Below are 14,335 nucleotides of genomic sequence, written 5' to 3' on the forward strand. Positions count from 1 at the left end.
TGCACCTTGGTTTGAACAGACACTGCCACTGCTTCCTTGGATGCCCCCGAAACTTCCCCAACCAGGGACCGCGGCTATACATCACGAGGACCTTCCCAAACCACCGCCGGGGACCCCGCCGGAACTGCAGGCGCCGCAGCCCTATCTAAGCGCCCGACTAACTTGCGCAAAATACCCACTAAATCCGATAAGCCATCGCGCCCGGCAACGCCACTACCGACAGCCGATACTTCCGCGCTCGCTGCCCCACCCCCAACACCCGACATGAAAATTGCTGGATACGGCAAAGTAGGAGTTACGCACCCACCAGGCTGCCCAGGCGCTGTGTTCCCGCCAGCCAGAAAATTCTGAACGCGCTGCGACTTGTCCAGCTCTCCATCTTCCAGATCCTCTCTCGCTGACGACTGGCACTCGCACCAACATCTCCGACACAGGGACCCCGGCATGCTGACAGAGGGGCCGGCGACCTGCCGCCTGACCGCAAGGACCCAGACTTCCGACTCGTCGTCGCTGTTCTTGGCATCCTCACCGAAGCCTGCCCCCTGGCCGGCACATCACCATGCGGGGCGGCCGTGGACTGCACCCTGGACACTGCATCTGAAGGCAGTGGCGTAACAGGGAGCCCGGCCTGCGACTCCCTGTGAACCGCCGAGCCCCGTCAGGGCTGGGGATTCCTGCCAGGACGCAGGCCCTGGGAGGAGGCGGCCGTCCCAGCAGCCAGCCTACAGTGTCCTTAGAAGGGCTCCCCCTGTACGTCGAGCCCGCTGGACCACATCCGGACTCAACCGTTCAGGTGGGCGGGACCGCCGGGAGCGGCGGGGTGACCGAGCAACCGCTGCTCCCGACGATGCCCTCTGCTTTATTTCAGCAGGGGCAGCAATTAGCAACTCTCCCCTCCACCACCATGTCACCAGCGCCAGAGAGAGGGGCGGGGGAGGGGAGCGCATCTGGGCTAGCAGCCGACACAGAGCACCGGGCTCGGCGCGAAGACGGGCCCGCCTGAGGTATACTGGCCAGCGCTGCCACTGTCTCCTCCAACCACCCCGGACCGTGGAACTCAGCTGCCGCGCGCAGCTGATCAAGCATGCTGACTGGAGACGCCATACTCGCAGGTAGACAGGGCAGTGGGAGCTAACTTTTTTACCTGTTATTCCTCCCGCTGCTTCCGGCTCAATGCCGAAAAGAGCGGGAGGAACAGATACCGAACCCCAACTCCTCCCCTCTCCATCTCCTCCCTCTCCCTGCCTCCACTAACCATTTGCCCCCTGATTGGCTAACCTTCCCTCCTATGGCAGTCATGGAGGCTTTCCCTTAAGCCCTCCGTGCTGCCGTCCAGCCTCGTCTTTACTTTGTGACTTTTGCCTGATCAAACCGAGTTGTGATTCATTGTTTGCTCCATATAAATAACTATATATTTGATGTTGTGTATTTTCTGACCACCACTGCAATCCTTTGTTTTAGATGATTTTAACAGTTTTTATGAGATTATATTATTTTGTCTGTATTTATTGCACTAATAAAGATATTTTGTTATTGACCATGTGTCGTTTTGCTATAAGGTTTTGTGGTATACATTTGTAGCTATTTGACAGGTATAATATGCTGCAATACATAAGTATTGTAGGATATTATAACAGTGATCGGACAGTTGGACCTTCAAGTCCCTAGTGAGACGGAAAAAAAATGTTAAAAAAAAGTTTCACATTTTTTTATACAAAAATAAAAAAGTAAGAATTTAAAGTAATACATTTAAAACTCACCCTTTTTCCATTATCAAGAACTTAATTATTAGAAAAAGTAATAAACTATACAGAATTGGTATTGCCGCATCCGTAATGGCCTGAACTATAAAAATATTATGTAATTTATCCAATGCAGTGAACGCCATAAAAATAAATAATAAAAAAACAATACCAGAATTGCTATGTTTTTGGTCACCTTAGAATAAAAAGTGATCAAAAAGTTGCATGTATCCAAAAATGGTACCAATAAAAAAACATATAGCTCGTCTTGCAAAAAACAAGCCCTCATACAGCTCTGTCGACCAAAACATTTTTTTAAAGTTGTGGTTCTCATATTGTGGCAACAGAAAAAATACATTATTTTTACAAAATAAATGTTATTGTGCAAATAGTTGTAAAACATAAAAAAGCAATATAAATTTGGTATCGCCAGAATCGTACTGACCCACAGAATAAAGTAAATATGTCAATTATAGTACACGGTGAACGCTGTAAAAAAAAGGATAAAAACAATAGCAGAATTGCTGTTTTTTGGTCACCACGCTTCTCAAAAAATAGAATAAAAAGTGATCAAGAAGTTGCATGTATCCAAAAATGGTGCCGATAAAAACTACAGACTGTCCCGCAAAAAACAAGACCTCACACCGCTCTGTCACAAAAAAAAAGTTATGGCTCTCAGAATATGGCGACACAAAATGTGCAGAGTGCGATCCAAAAGGGGAATAAGATCGGGCACCATTTATCAGTGCGACACAGGCCACAGAACTGCGGATTATTATTTATTTACCGCATTATTATATCCTCTTATTATGTACTGATGTACTCCGCACAGCTTACATATGCCCCCAGATTATAAACTGAAATACCAGCAAAACCCCAAACAGAAAAATTACCAAGCAAAATCTGTGCTTCATAAGCCAAATGGCGCTCCCTCCATTCTGAACCCTTCAGTGTGCCCAAACAGCAGTTTACATCCACTTATATGGCATCGCCATACCCGGGAGAACCCACTTAACAGTTTATGATGTATTTGTCTTCAGGGGCACAATCTGGGAATAACATATCGTGCACTTAAATGGCATATCAGCGGAAAATCCACTGCACATTTTTCTAGTAAAAATAGTAGCATTGGGTCATACGCACTGCACCCTTTAATAAATGCCTTGAGGGGTATATTTTAAAAAATGGGGTCACTTCTTGGAAGTTTTTGCTTTACTATTTGACCTCAGAGTCCTGCAATTGGGGGCAAATGCTATGGAAAAATCACTAAAATAGACCTCAAATGCGCATGGTGCTCTTTCACTCCTTTAATCTAACACCAATCCAGCAAAATCTGCGCTCCTACAGGCAAATGACGCTCCTTCTCTTCAGAGCCCTGCCGTGTGCCCAAACAGCTGTTTAGGGCCACATATGGGATATTGCTGTACTCAGGAGAAATTGAGTAAAAAATTGTGTGGTGTTTTTTTTCTCCAATTACCCCTTGTAAAAATAAAACATTTAGAGCTAAAACAGCATTGTTTTGGGAAAAATTTAATTTGTCATTTTCACTGCCTAATTCTAATAAAATCTATGAAACAGCTGTGGGGTCAAACTATTCACTACCCCCCTAGTGAATGCCTTGAGGGTTTTATTTACCAAAATGGAGTCACTTCTCAAGAGGTTTTTACGGTACTGGTACCTAAGGAACTCTGCAAATACGACATGCCACCTTTAAACCAAACCAGCAAAATCTGCATGCCAAACGGTGCTCCTGCCATTCTGAGCCCTACCGTGTGTCCAAACAGCAGTTTGTGACAACATATGGGGTATTATCGTATTTGAGAGAACTTGATTTACAAATGTTGGTGTTCTTTTTCTCTTTTATTCCCAAAAAATCGGAGCTGAAAAGACTTTTTGTGTGAAAAATGTTTCGATTTTAATTTCTATGACCTAATTTCAATAAATTCAGCAAAACACCTGTGGTGTTAAAATGCTTACTATGCCCTTAGATTAATTCCTTGGGAGTGTAGTCCCGAAATGGCGTCTTTTTGGGGATGTTTCCTATGTTTTGGCACCACAAGACCTCTTCAAACATGACATGGTGCCTAAAATATATTCTAATAAAAAGGAGGCCCCAAAATCTAGTAGGTGCTCCTTTGCTTCTGAGGCCTGTGCTTCAGTCCACCAGGGCCACATGTGTGACATTTTTAAAAGCTGCAGAATCTGAACGATAAATATTGAGCTGAGTTTCTCTCCTAAAACCTTCTGTGTTACAGAAATAAAATGGATTATAATGGAATTTCTTAAAAAAATAATAATATATATATATTTGTAAATTTCACCTCCAAAATGTTAACTAGTAACTATTTTGTGTTGTATTACTATCTGTCTTACAAGCAGATACACTCAAATTTAGAAAAATCAAAAATTTTCAAAAATGTCTCTAAATGTAGGTGTTTTTCACAAATAAACACTAAAGGTATTGACCAAATTTTACTATTAACATAAAGTACAATGTGTCACGAGAAAAAAATTCTCAGAATCGCTTGGATAAAAGAATAGCATTCCAAAGTTATTACCAGGTAAAGTGACACAGGTCAGATTTGAAAAATGGTGTCTGAGCCTTAAAGAGGCTCTGTCACCAGATTTTGCAACCCCTATCTGCTATTGCAGCAGATCGGCGCTGCAATGTAGATTACAGTAACGTTTTTATTTTTAAAAAACGAGCATTTTTGGCCAAGTTATGGCCATTTTTGTATTTATGCAAATGAGGCTTGCAAAAGTACAACTGGGCGTGTTGTATGTATTATGTGCGTACATCGGGGCGTGTTTACTACTTTTACTAGCTGGGCGTTGTGTATAGAAGTATCATCCACTTCTCTTCAGAACGCCCACCTTCTGGCAGTGCAGACACAACGTGTTCTCGAGAGATCACGCTGTGACGTCACTTCCCCAGGTCCTGCATCGTGTCGGCCACATCGGCACCAGAGGCTACAGATGATTCTGCAGCAGCATCAGCGTTTGCAGGTAAATCGATGTAGCTACTTACCTGCAAACGCTGATGCTGCTGCAGAATCAACTGTATCCTCTGGTGCCGACACGATGCAGGACCTGTGAGTGACGTCACAGATCTGCCCTGCCAGAAGCTGGGCGTTGTGAAGAGAAGTGGATGATACTTCTCGTCAGAACGCCCAGCTAGTAAAAGTAGTAAACACGCCCCGATGTACGCAAATAATACACGCCCAGTTGTACTTTTACTTTTCAACACGCCCACTTGTACTTTTGCAAGCCTCATTTGCATAAATACAAAAATGGTCATAACTTGGCCAAAAATGCTCGTTTTTTAAAAATAAAAACGTTACTGTAATCTACATTGCAGCGCCTATCTGCTGCAATAGCAGATAGGGGTTGCAAAATGTGGTGACAGAGCCTCTTTAAGGCCCAAACTAGGCTGCATCATTAATGGGTTAAAGTGGTTTTACAACTCATAAAGTGGGGGGAATACAATTAGGATATGTCATCACTTTCTGATCGTGGAGTTCTGACTGCCATGACTACTTGATGTTTAGTAAAGCCAATCCCTGTCTTTACAGTTTACAAATGGGCCATCAATTGTCTTAGAAATGACCCAGATCAAGAGACTATGAAGGAATTCTTCAGTTCTCTTGACTATAAATGCAGCAGAGATTGTGGTATCCATAAAAATATAATGCAGCCATTTTTAATGAATACATATGGTTGTTGGCCTTCTACCCGCTCTGGTAGGCCTATGATATGTATAATTTACGCTGCATTCGTTCACATCAGGTATGACCGTCTTGTCTCAAGATGCCTAGATCGATTCTTACCACCTCTATTACCTTTCCAGGACATGGTACATGAGGTAATGGCTGCCCACAGCTGTTCTGATGCCTATTACAAGCTGGTAGGGGAATTGTGAAGCAGTATGTATTCAGGATTGTAAGGAGTAAGAGGGCTGAGCACAGGAGATTCAGCATGTAGCGTGTTCTTACTGGTGCAGAGTCACATCCTCTAATGGGGGTCTTTAGGGTTTATTAAAATTCAAAACTAAAATTATATATTTTAAGATAATATAAATGATTTCCCACATGTCACACAGACAGAAATGATCATTTATCCCCTATAAAGAATTCATCAGAGAACGTTCCCATTAAAAACTTCAATTTTATTATTTTCAATAAAAAAATACTCTATACAGTAAAGCAATTGATGAAAACACCCGGAAAAATTACAGATCACACTAAACTTTTCTAGAGGTACAAATCATACAATATCATCAAATTCATATTCCCAATGGTAAAGCCATACTAATATATGTAAATTATGGGTGTGGTCATAAAAGCAGCTCAAACCGGTTATAGCTATTGTGATGTCACAGAGCTTGGGTATAAACAATGATGTTGGTCACAGAGCTGTCACTATCAGTTGGATGTGACCGGTAAGTTCTCTATCAATGCTACATCTGTACTTCACGCTAATTAATTTGTTTTATTAGGAACATTGAATTATTCCATCTCTAGAAGATATTGTGTGATAGTGGTAGTAATATGGTATTAGTATTAGTGTGCAATTAAATTGCTCAAGTATCTTAGATTTGCAGGGTAAGTGGCCAAAATTTGAGCTCCCTTATTATCATTATGTCTACCACTTGTAAAAGAGAAATTTCAATATGCTCATATTAGAAGACTGTATATTAGTGGACTATAATTCCTTATAATATTTAGGTTCACCAGAAATAATTACAATTTAATTCAATTCTGAATTTTGATCAATTGATATAAAAATTATTAGTGGGGAATTGATACTGGTCTGGGGCTATTTATCACGGTTTGGGCTAGGCCCTTTATTTCCAGTGAATGGTAATGTAAAGACTATTTAGACCATTGCATGCTTCCGACTTTGTGAGACTAGTTTGGTAAAGACCCTTCCGTATTTCTGTATGACGTTGCCCCTTTGCACAAAGCACGGTCCATAAAGACATGGAGTGATAAGTTTGGTGTGGAGGAACTTGACACTCTGCACAGAGCCCTGACCCCAACATCCGAGCCTGAACTCACAAATGCTCTTTTAATTAAATGGGCAAAAATTCCAACAAACATGCTACAAAATCTTGTGGAAAGCCTTGTCAGAAGAAGTTATAGCCACAAAGGGGGGCCCAACTTCATATTAACATCCATGGCTTTGTAATGGGAAGTATCACAAGCTTATAATGGTGTAAAGGGTCAGCTGTCCACATCTTTTGGCCACATAGTGTATTTTGGGTTTATGTATTGTGATGTCACTACTATTAAAAATAATGATAAATCCATATTGATATATGCAAATTATGGGTGAGGTCATAAAAGCAGCTCACCCCGGGTATAGCTATTGTGATGTCACAGAGCGTGGGTGTATACTATGGTGCTGGCCTCAGAGCTGTCACTCATCAGTTGGATGTGACCGGTAAGTACTCTATCAGCACTACGTCTCTAGATGAGTCTCATCTATCAGTTTCTTTATGAATATTTTATTCTTAGGTACAATTCTGCTGTGTCTGCCATTTAAAGTTTAGTTTATATTTGGAATAGTTATACTAATATACTAAGAAGTTGCTAAATGGCAATATGGCGGCCTGTGACTTCTGCTCCAGAGACAGAATGCAGCTTGCAGACAAAAATTGCCATCTGTATTCTGCTGGTAAATTGATAAAGCAAATTCAAAGAAAGGGAATGTGAATGTCCTGCAGCCCTGAGAACTTATTATTGGAACCCTTCAGTTTATAACAGGAGTAATTCACGTAATAAATATTTACTAGGGAATTACTAATTATGCATTTGAGGTTTTCTATTTGTGTAAAATACACAATTATTATTATTATTATTAATAATAATAATTACTAATATAAAAATGTTAGGGAAGTGACTTCTTAAGAACAGCCCTGACCCCATAATCCTGTATCCTCAAAAGCAATTGTCATTTTTCATTAATATATATATATATATATATATATATATATATATATATATATATATATATATATATATATTTATATATATATCTATATATATAAAATGTAATAATGTCTATAACAAACGACAGAGGTTGTAAATTATAGTTAGTATCTCATATAAAAATTACATAAACCCCGGAAATGTCATACCGTATGGTCAATTCAACAACCAATACATTGTTCCAGAATCCAAACCCCAAGCAATGTCATTCACAGGGGGTCCAAGCCCCAAGACCTCAAGCAATGTGATCTTCAAACACGTCTGATTGTCCAGATCCTGTACTTGGAATACCCCTTTTATAACTAATTTCTCCAGCTGGTTTTCTTTAAGTTTTCCCTAACTATTTATTTTTCTGGTCATTCTAGATCTTGCTGTTGGATTGACACTGTTGGATTACTGTGTTGCTTTTACGGTCAGCGATTTGTCCTATTTTCAGAGAACTAGAGGCGATTAGTTAAATTCAATCTTTACTGTCGCCTGGTTTTCTACCACGGACATTGGTGCAGTTTTGCACCCGGGTTATTAACCAACCATGCCCTTTTGGAAAAAATCAAAAAAATATCATGTGTCTCAGATTCCTGATAATAGAAATCTGATGAAAGAGATACCAACTATGGAGGAACCTAACATCTCACTCCAGAAGTTTTCCAACATCAAAGATATGCCAGCCGAAAAATACAGCGATCCAAGTCACAGCAAACCTTGTGACATTGGCTCAAAGAACGCCAAGAAGAGCGCAATCAGGAGCTTGGGCAGCAGCGCTGTGATTGGCGCTAAAGAACTGGATCGCTGTTTCCCAAATAGACGGCTGAGATTATACGTTGCCACCTGGAATATGGAGGGAAAGGTGAGAAGAAATATACAATATCTATTGTGAACCATGAGTGTATCTGATCTAAGGCTATGTTCACACGGAGTATTTTGCAGAGTTTTTTGACGTGGAAACCGCATCGCAAAACTCAGCAAAAACGGCCCGAAAATGCCTCCCATTTATTTCAATGGGAGGCGTCGGCGTCTTTTTCCCGCGAGCAGTAAAACTGCCTCGCGGTAAAAAGAAGCGGCATGCCCTATCTTCGGGTGCTTCCGCCTCTGACCTCTCATTGACTACAATGGGAGGCAGATAAAGCGTATTTCGCAGTGTTTTATGCCCGCGGCGTTCAATGGCCGCGGGCGAAAAACGCCTTGAAAAACTCTGCGAAAATCGGCGTGCAGTGAGAGGAAAATCTGCCTAAAACTTCCAAACGGAATTTTGAGGCAGATATTCCTCCTGCAAAATACTCCGTGTGAACATAGCCTAAAGTTGGATAAATTTGCAGTTGGATATGAGATAGACATATTATATACTACCCTAGGCCCAAATGTTCTAAACATTTGGGCCAATCAATGTTGCTGCACACACTGCAAACTTGTCAAACTAATAATCTATGTCTTTGGAATGGCAATGCCTCTGATCCTAAGACTGCAGCACTGGCCATAGTCTATAAAGACTAAAATCCAATTCGATCAGATATAATTTTTTGTAGGTGATATAGAAGATGTCAGTTTGGTTGGTGCTCTGTGTATACATTATTAATATCTTCATATTTTGAGCAGGAGTTCCCACAAAATCTAGAGGATCTGCTGTTGCCATCAGATGACACCAAAGACATTTACGTAATTGGCGTTCAAGAAGGATGTCCAAACAGGTAAGTCTTCTCAGGTTGTCTTACAACAGTCTATGTCTGCAAATGGACTACAGGTCGGCTGATTGAAATTCTCTCTTGACCTACTACTTATTGTAGGATCACTCCTAAATTTTCCTATTTAACCCCAGAGGTTATAATATTGATTATTTAATAAATGAGTTCAATATTTTAATCTGGTGTCATTTATTAATATGTAAACTTGAAATTGTTTCTTCTTGTAGACGGGAATGGGAGATAAAATTACAAGAGACTCTTGGTCCACACTACGTGCTATACCATTCATCCGGGCTCGGAGTCCTGTATCTCACCATCTTTATTCGACGGGAACTGATCTGGTTCTGCTCAGGTAAGATTCACTTTCTTACATTTACATAATAAGTCCTAATTGAAGTCATTAGTTGGAACTTCTTATTTAGTCATTAGAACTAGATGTCTAAGAACCCAACTCTCAGATTCTTCACTGTGGAGTATTGGAGATCTGATAGTTAAATCCACAGTTACAAAGTGTGAAATGGTGTTGTAGTAATATTTCCAGCGTTTAATAGGAAACTATCTCTGTTTCATTGTTGCATGTTATACTATTAACCACTAACCCTTCTTCTTGTGTTTCATTTCTTATACAGAGGTAGAGCACACCCATGTAACAACCAGGCTATTCCACCATGTCAAAACTAAAGGAGCCTTGGGTGTTGCCTTCACCGTCTTTGGGACATCATTCCTGTTTATTAATTCCCATATGAGATGTAAGTATGTCTGTTTTTAATATATGACTATGTACAGTGTTATTGTGTATAAAAGTGCTGCTGTTTAATAATAATAAGCTGGAATATATGAGATGATATGAAAAGATCTGTACTATTGATGTTTTGGTGTAAAATTAAAAGTTCTTCCTCATTTGGTCAAATCCATCAAACTTATTCTACATAATGAGAGAATAATAGTGGAAGGATAAACGGCCTAATGTCCTCTACAGACTGCTATAGAAATACATTATCCTCTGTCATGAAAATGATTGTGTCTTAGATTTACAGTAACAGAAATATCAGTGCGTCTGGTGTACAGAGTGCGGACCCAGATCATGGAACTCCACCAGTCTCATCTTCTAAAATGTCAATAGAAATCCAATTAATATAAATACTATTTGTAAAAAATTAATTGTTGAGGGAACATTCAGACTACACAGCCCAAGAAGTAGATACGATACCTAGATAATATAAGATAAAGAAACCTATTGTCAAAGAAAACTTAAATGTGGTGGTTGTCCTAAATTCCAGGAGGTCACATTTACTGATATGTATATTTTTGTTGGCAGTTGGGGCAGTCTACAAGAGGATCCAGGACTATAAAACTATCACTGAGGGTCTCCGTCTGCCTCAAATTATTCCGGAAAGAATAAACTCCAATGCCTGTGAGTAATACTTATGTGGTTGAACCTATCGATTCCTTTATCTCTCTATTTATCTCCATTGACTCTAATGCAGTCACGTGGTCTAATTGTGTCCTGTGTTTATCTCATTCTACAGTGGACGTCACCAGCCGCTTTGATCGAGTTTTTTGGTTTGGGGACCTCAATTTTCAACTGAAAGAGGACAGAAAAAACGTGGAATCTCTTCTGAAGAACATTAAAGGAAGAGATATGTCCAGTCTCCTCAAACACGACCATCTGAATGAAGCCAAGAACAACGGTACAGTTACTAGTAGACAGATCTCTATCACTCCTCAGCCTGTATTATTACCACATACACCTCGACAGATCAATACAAATCACTGTCATGATGGTTCATATGTTCTCCACATTCTTATATAGCCCTACATCTCTTGCACATGTTTTTAATACTGACATGTTTTTTTATTTTTTTATTTTAAGGGTCCATATTTGTAGGGTTTAAGGAGCACACCATTGAATTCCTTCCTACATATAAGTTCGACATTGGCACAGACACCTACGATACATCAGAAAAGCAGAGAGTCCCATCATATACGGTAAGATATCTTATTTCCAGGTCTACAGAGCTAAAGAAAGACTACATTTCATGAATAGATTTTCATATAATAAATCCCCTCGCCCAAGGTAATGAATTGTTATTATAGATGGAGAAATAATTCTTACGAACAAAGCATCCAGTCCATTTTACTTGTAGTGAGTTTGTCATCGTCTCCCAGTGTAATATGTCTTCGCCTAGCATGGCTCAAAGATACTAATTTCATTAAATCTGTGTGGCCAAGTCAAACTTTAAATGCAACAAAGTCTCAAAATTTATATTACTTAAATAAAATATGTTCAGTCTATGATGCTATGAGGTTTATAAATAAATTATAATATGATTGCACTGATGATATTTGTTATTTTCATGACCTCTACAGGACAGGGTGTTGTATAAAAGCCAATATGAGGGAGATGTGCGAGTCCTGAAATACGACTCTTGCCCTGTTTTGAAGACCTCAGAACACCGACCCGTTTTTGGCATCTTTGAAGTAAAGCTCAGACCTGGTTCAGATAAGTAAGTCATGGTTTCCTCCATGTTGTTGGTATGATCCTTTCAGTAGCCGCCATTACTACAAGGGCCTTATAGCCAGAGCTCACAATTTGGGGCAGGCCGCTGTATACCTGGGTGACAGTACTGGAGGATTATAGGATGTGAAACTAAACAATTATTGTGTGGTTACCTGCTAACATTATCATATGTCTTACATCAATGTATTTCTCATTCCAGCATCCCATTGGCTGGTGGACGCTTTGACCGCAAGACCTATTTGAAGGGCATTAGGAGGTTAGGACAAAAAAAGTAGCTGCGTCTGTTCATGTCCTTACAGCACATAAGGTGAGAGCATTGTACTTGTCTATTATGTTTGCTGTGAGAATGTTCTTCCATCTCTTAAGTCTTCCTCTGTATCAGTAATTTATTTTATCAACCAACATAAAGAAATTGTAAATAAGTAATTCTATCTTCTAGTTCAATTTTCTTGTATTCAGATATTTCTTTAATTTCTAAATGAAGGTTATGGGCTTTAGAAGAAAACTGTAAGCGTGTATGTAGTATAATAGATTGGTGGGAATTCATTAAGACTGACGTTTCATACACCGGTCTTAATATAAAAAAAGTTGGAGTAAAATGTGCCTAATTTATTAAAAGGCCCACACCTTAATAACTAATAATCCATGTTATTATGATAAAATTGTCGGCCGCTGGTGGCTTTGCTGCTTCAGCTACTCTCTGTCCACTTTTTTAGAAAAGTGCCGTAAGCGGCAGAAACTACATGATAGATACAAGGAACATTGTTATTGATGTAAGACATTACTTGCCATCTTGCAGGACTCCTAAGGAACATTTACCATCTCAGGTGTATAAAAATTTAGAACATCAGAAAGTTCCTGTAACAGCCTGAACAGCGCAGCTTTAGATCAAACCCATCACTTGGATCAACCATCTTCAAGGTTTGTAGTGTAACCGCCAGGATCAAATAGGAAAATCCACAATAAAACTTCTTCTATATTTTGTGCCTGCTAAGCAACACACATTAGTAGAGCATTAATAGCAAATATTTCTCTTGCAGCATAAACATCAATTCCGCAGTATATCTGGCGAGAACTGCGCTCCCTGTGACCGGAGGAGCCGCCATCATTGCTGATAGAAAGGTAAGTTCCTCTAGATATGTCCCCTCTATATTTGGTAAGCAGCCTGAATGATGAATATTTAATAGGATTGTGCGCTTCTCCCCCCAGAACAAGTCAGCAGATACAAACAGACCATCAACATCAATGCCAATAACAACCGAGGGCAGATTCCGCCATCTTACAAGTATTCCAATGGCGAGACTTAAAATTTTCTACATCTGTCACAGAAGAGACATCAGTGTGGTTACCGGTGCATCAATGTTACCCAGAAGACCAGGCCCAGAACAGGAGAACATGTCATCTCTTCCTGTGTCTCTGGAATACAGATTTCCAACCACTTACTGATACTACAGTATATACTGTGACATCTTCCATCGTTTTTGCTGGATCTTGTATAACATCATCTTTACCATTATATATTTTGATCCACAAAAACCTTAAATAAATCTTTAACATCAATCCATAAGTGTGACTGGTATTAATTAGTGTGTTCCGTGTCCGGCTACAACTTACCACAGTGTATACAATTCACTTATCCGACCATTCACAGTGCTATTTGTGTGACATCGCGTTTAATCCAGTGGTAGGTGACAGGACATTGTATCATATGTACACAATACAGAGAGTATGGAACGTGCCGCCATATGTACTGGATTAGATCCTGTGTTGGACAAAAAGTGACAGGAGATGTAAAATATTGATATATTTGATAGTTGTTTAAATTTCAGTTCCATAAAATGTAATGTTGGGCTCTCTTTACAAGCGGAGACAATCACATTAAGCAGGGAAGCCGCTAGGGTGACACAATCCCCACAGATCTCAGATTGGACAAACGGGCAGGATGAGAGCTGCCAGTTGAGATTGGCAGTTAGGGCAGAAGTTACAAAGTGACTGATCAACCAAAAATACTTTGTATTGCTAGCCTGAATGATGTATCGCTAGCTCAGCATTTCATATGAGAACAAAGACCCTCTGCAGCACAAGTTTAAGTTGAGACTGAACCATAGCAAACACATTGTCCCATTCTCACAAGTTAAATCAGAAACCGCCAAGTATAGAGCCTATTTATTAGTGAAACCGTCAAGCTTATGTATTAAATATTATAACCGTGAAGACTGTGCCTCTGTTGGAGTAAAGTTCTGTTCAGCATCTTATACCTGTGTCGTCTGAAGTTTTTGCTGTGCAATTTCCTCTGCGGGGCAGTAACCATCCTAAACCCACTCCCACCTGTTACATTTGTCCATACTAAAGTCCATTACTCCATTGAAGTCGCCAATTAGTAGCAGTGGATAATCTGCAAGG

This window comes from Rhinoderma darwinii, chromosome 7 (genome assembly GCF_050947455.1).
Source record: "Rhinoderma darwinii isolate aRhiDar2 chromosome 7, aRhiDar2.hap1, whole genome shotgun sequence".
NCBI classification, from domain to species: Eukaryota; Metazoa; Chordata; class Amphibia; order Anura; family Rhinodermatidae; genus Rhinoderma; species Rhinoderma darwinii.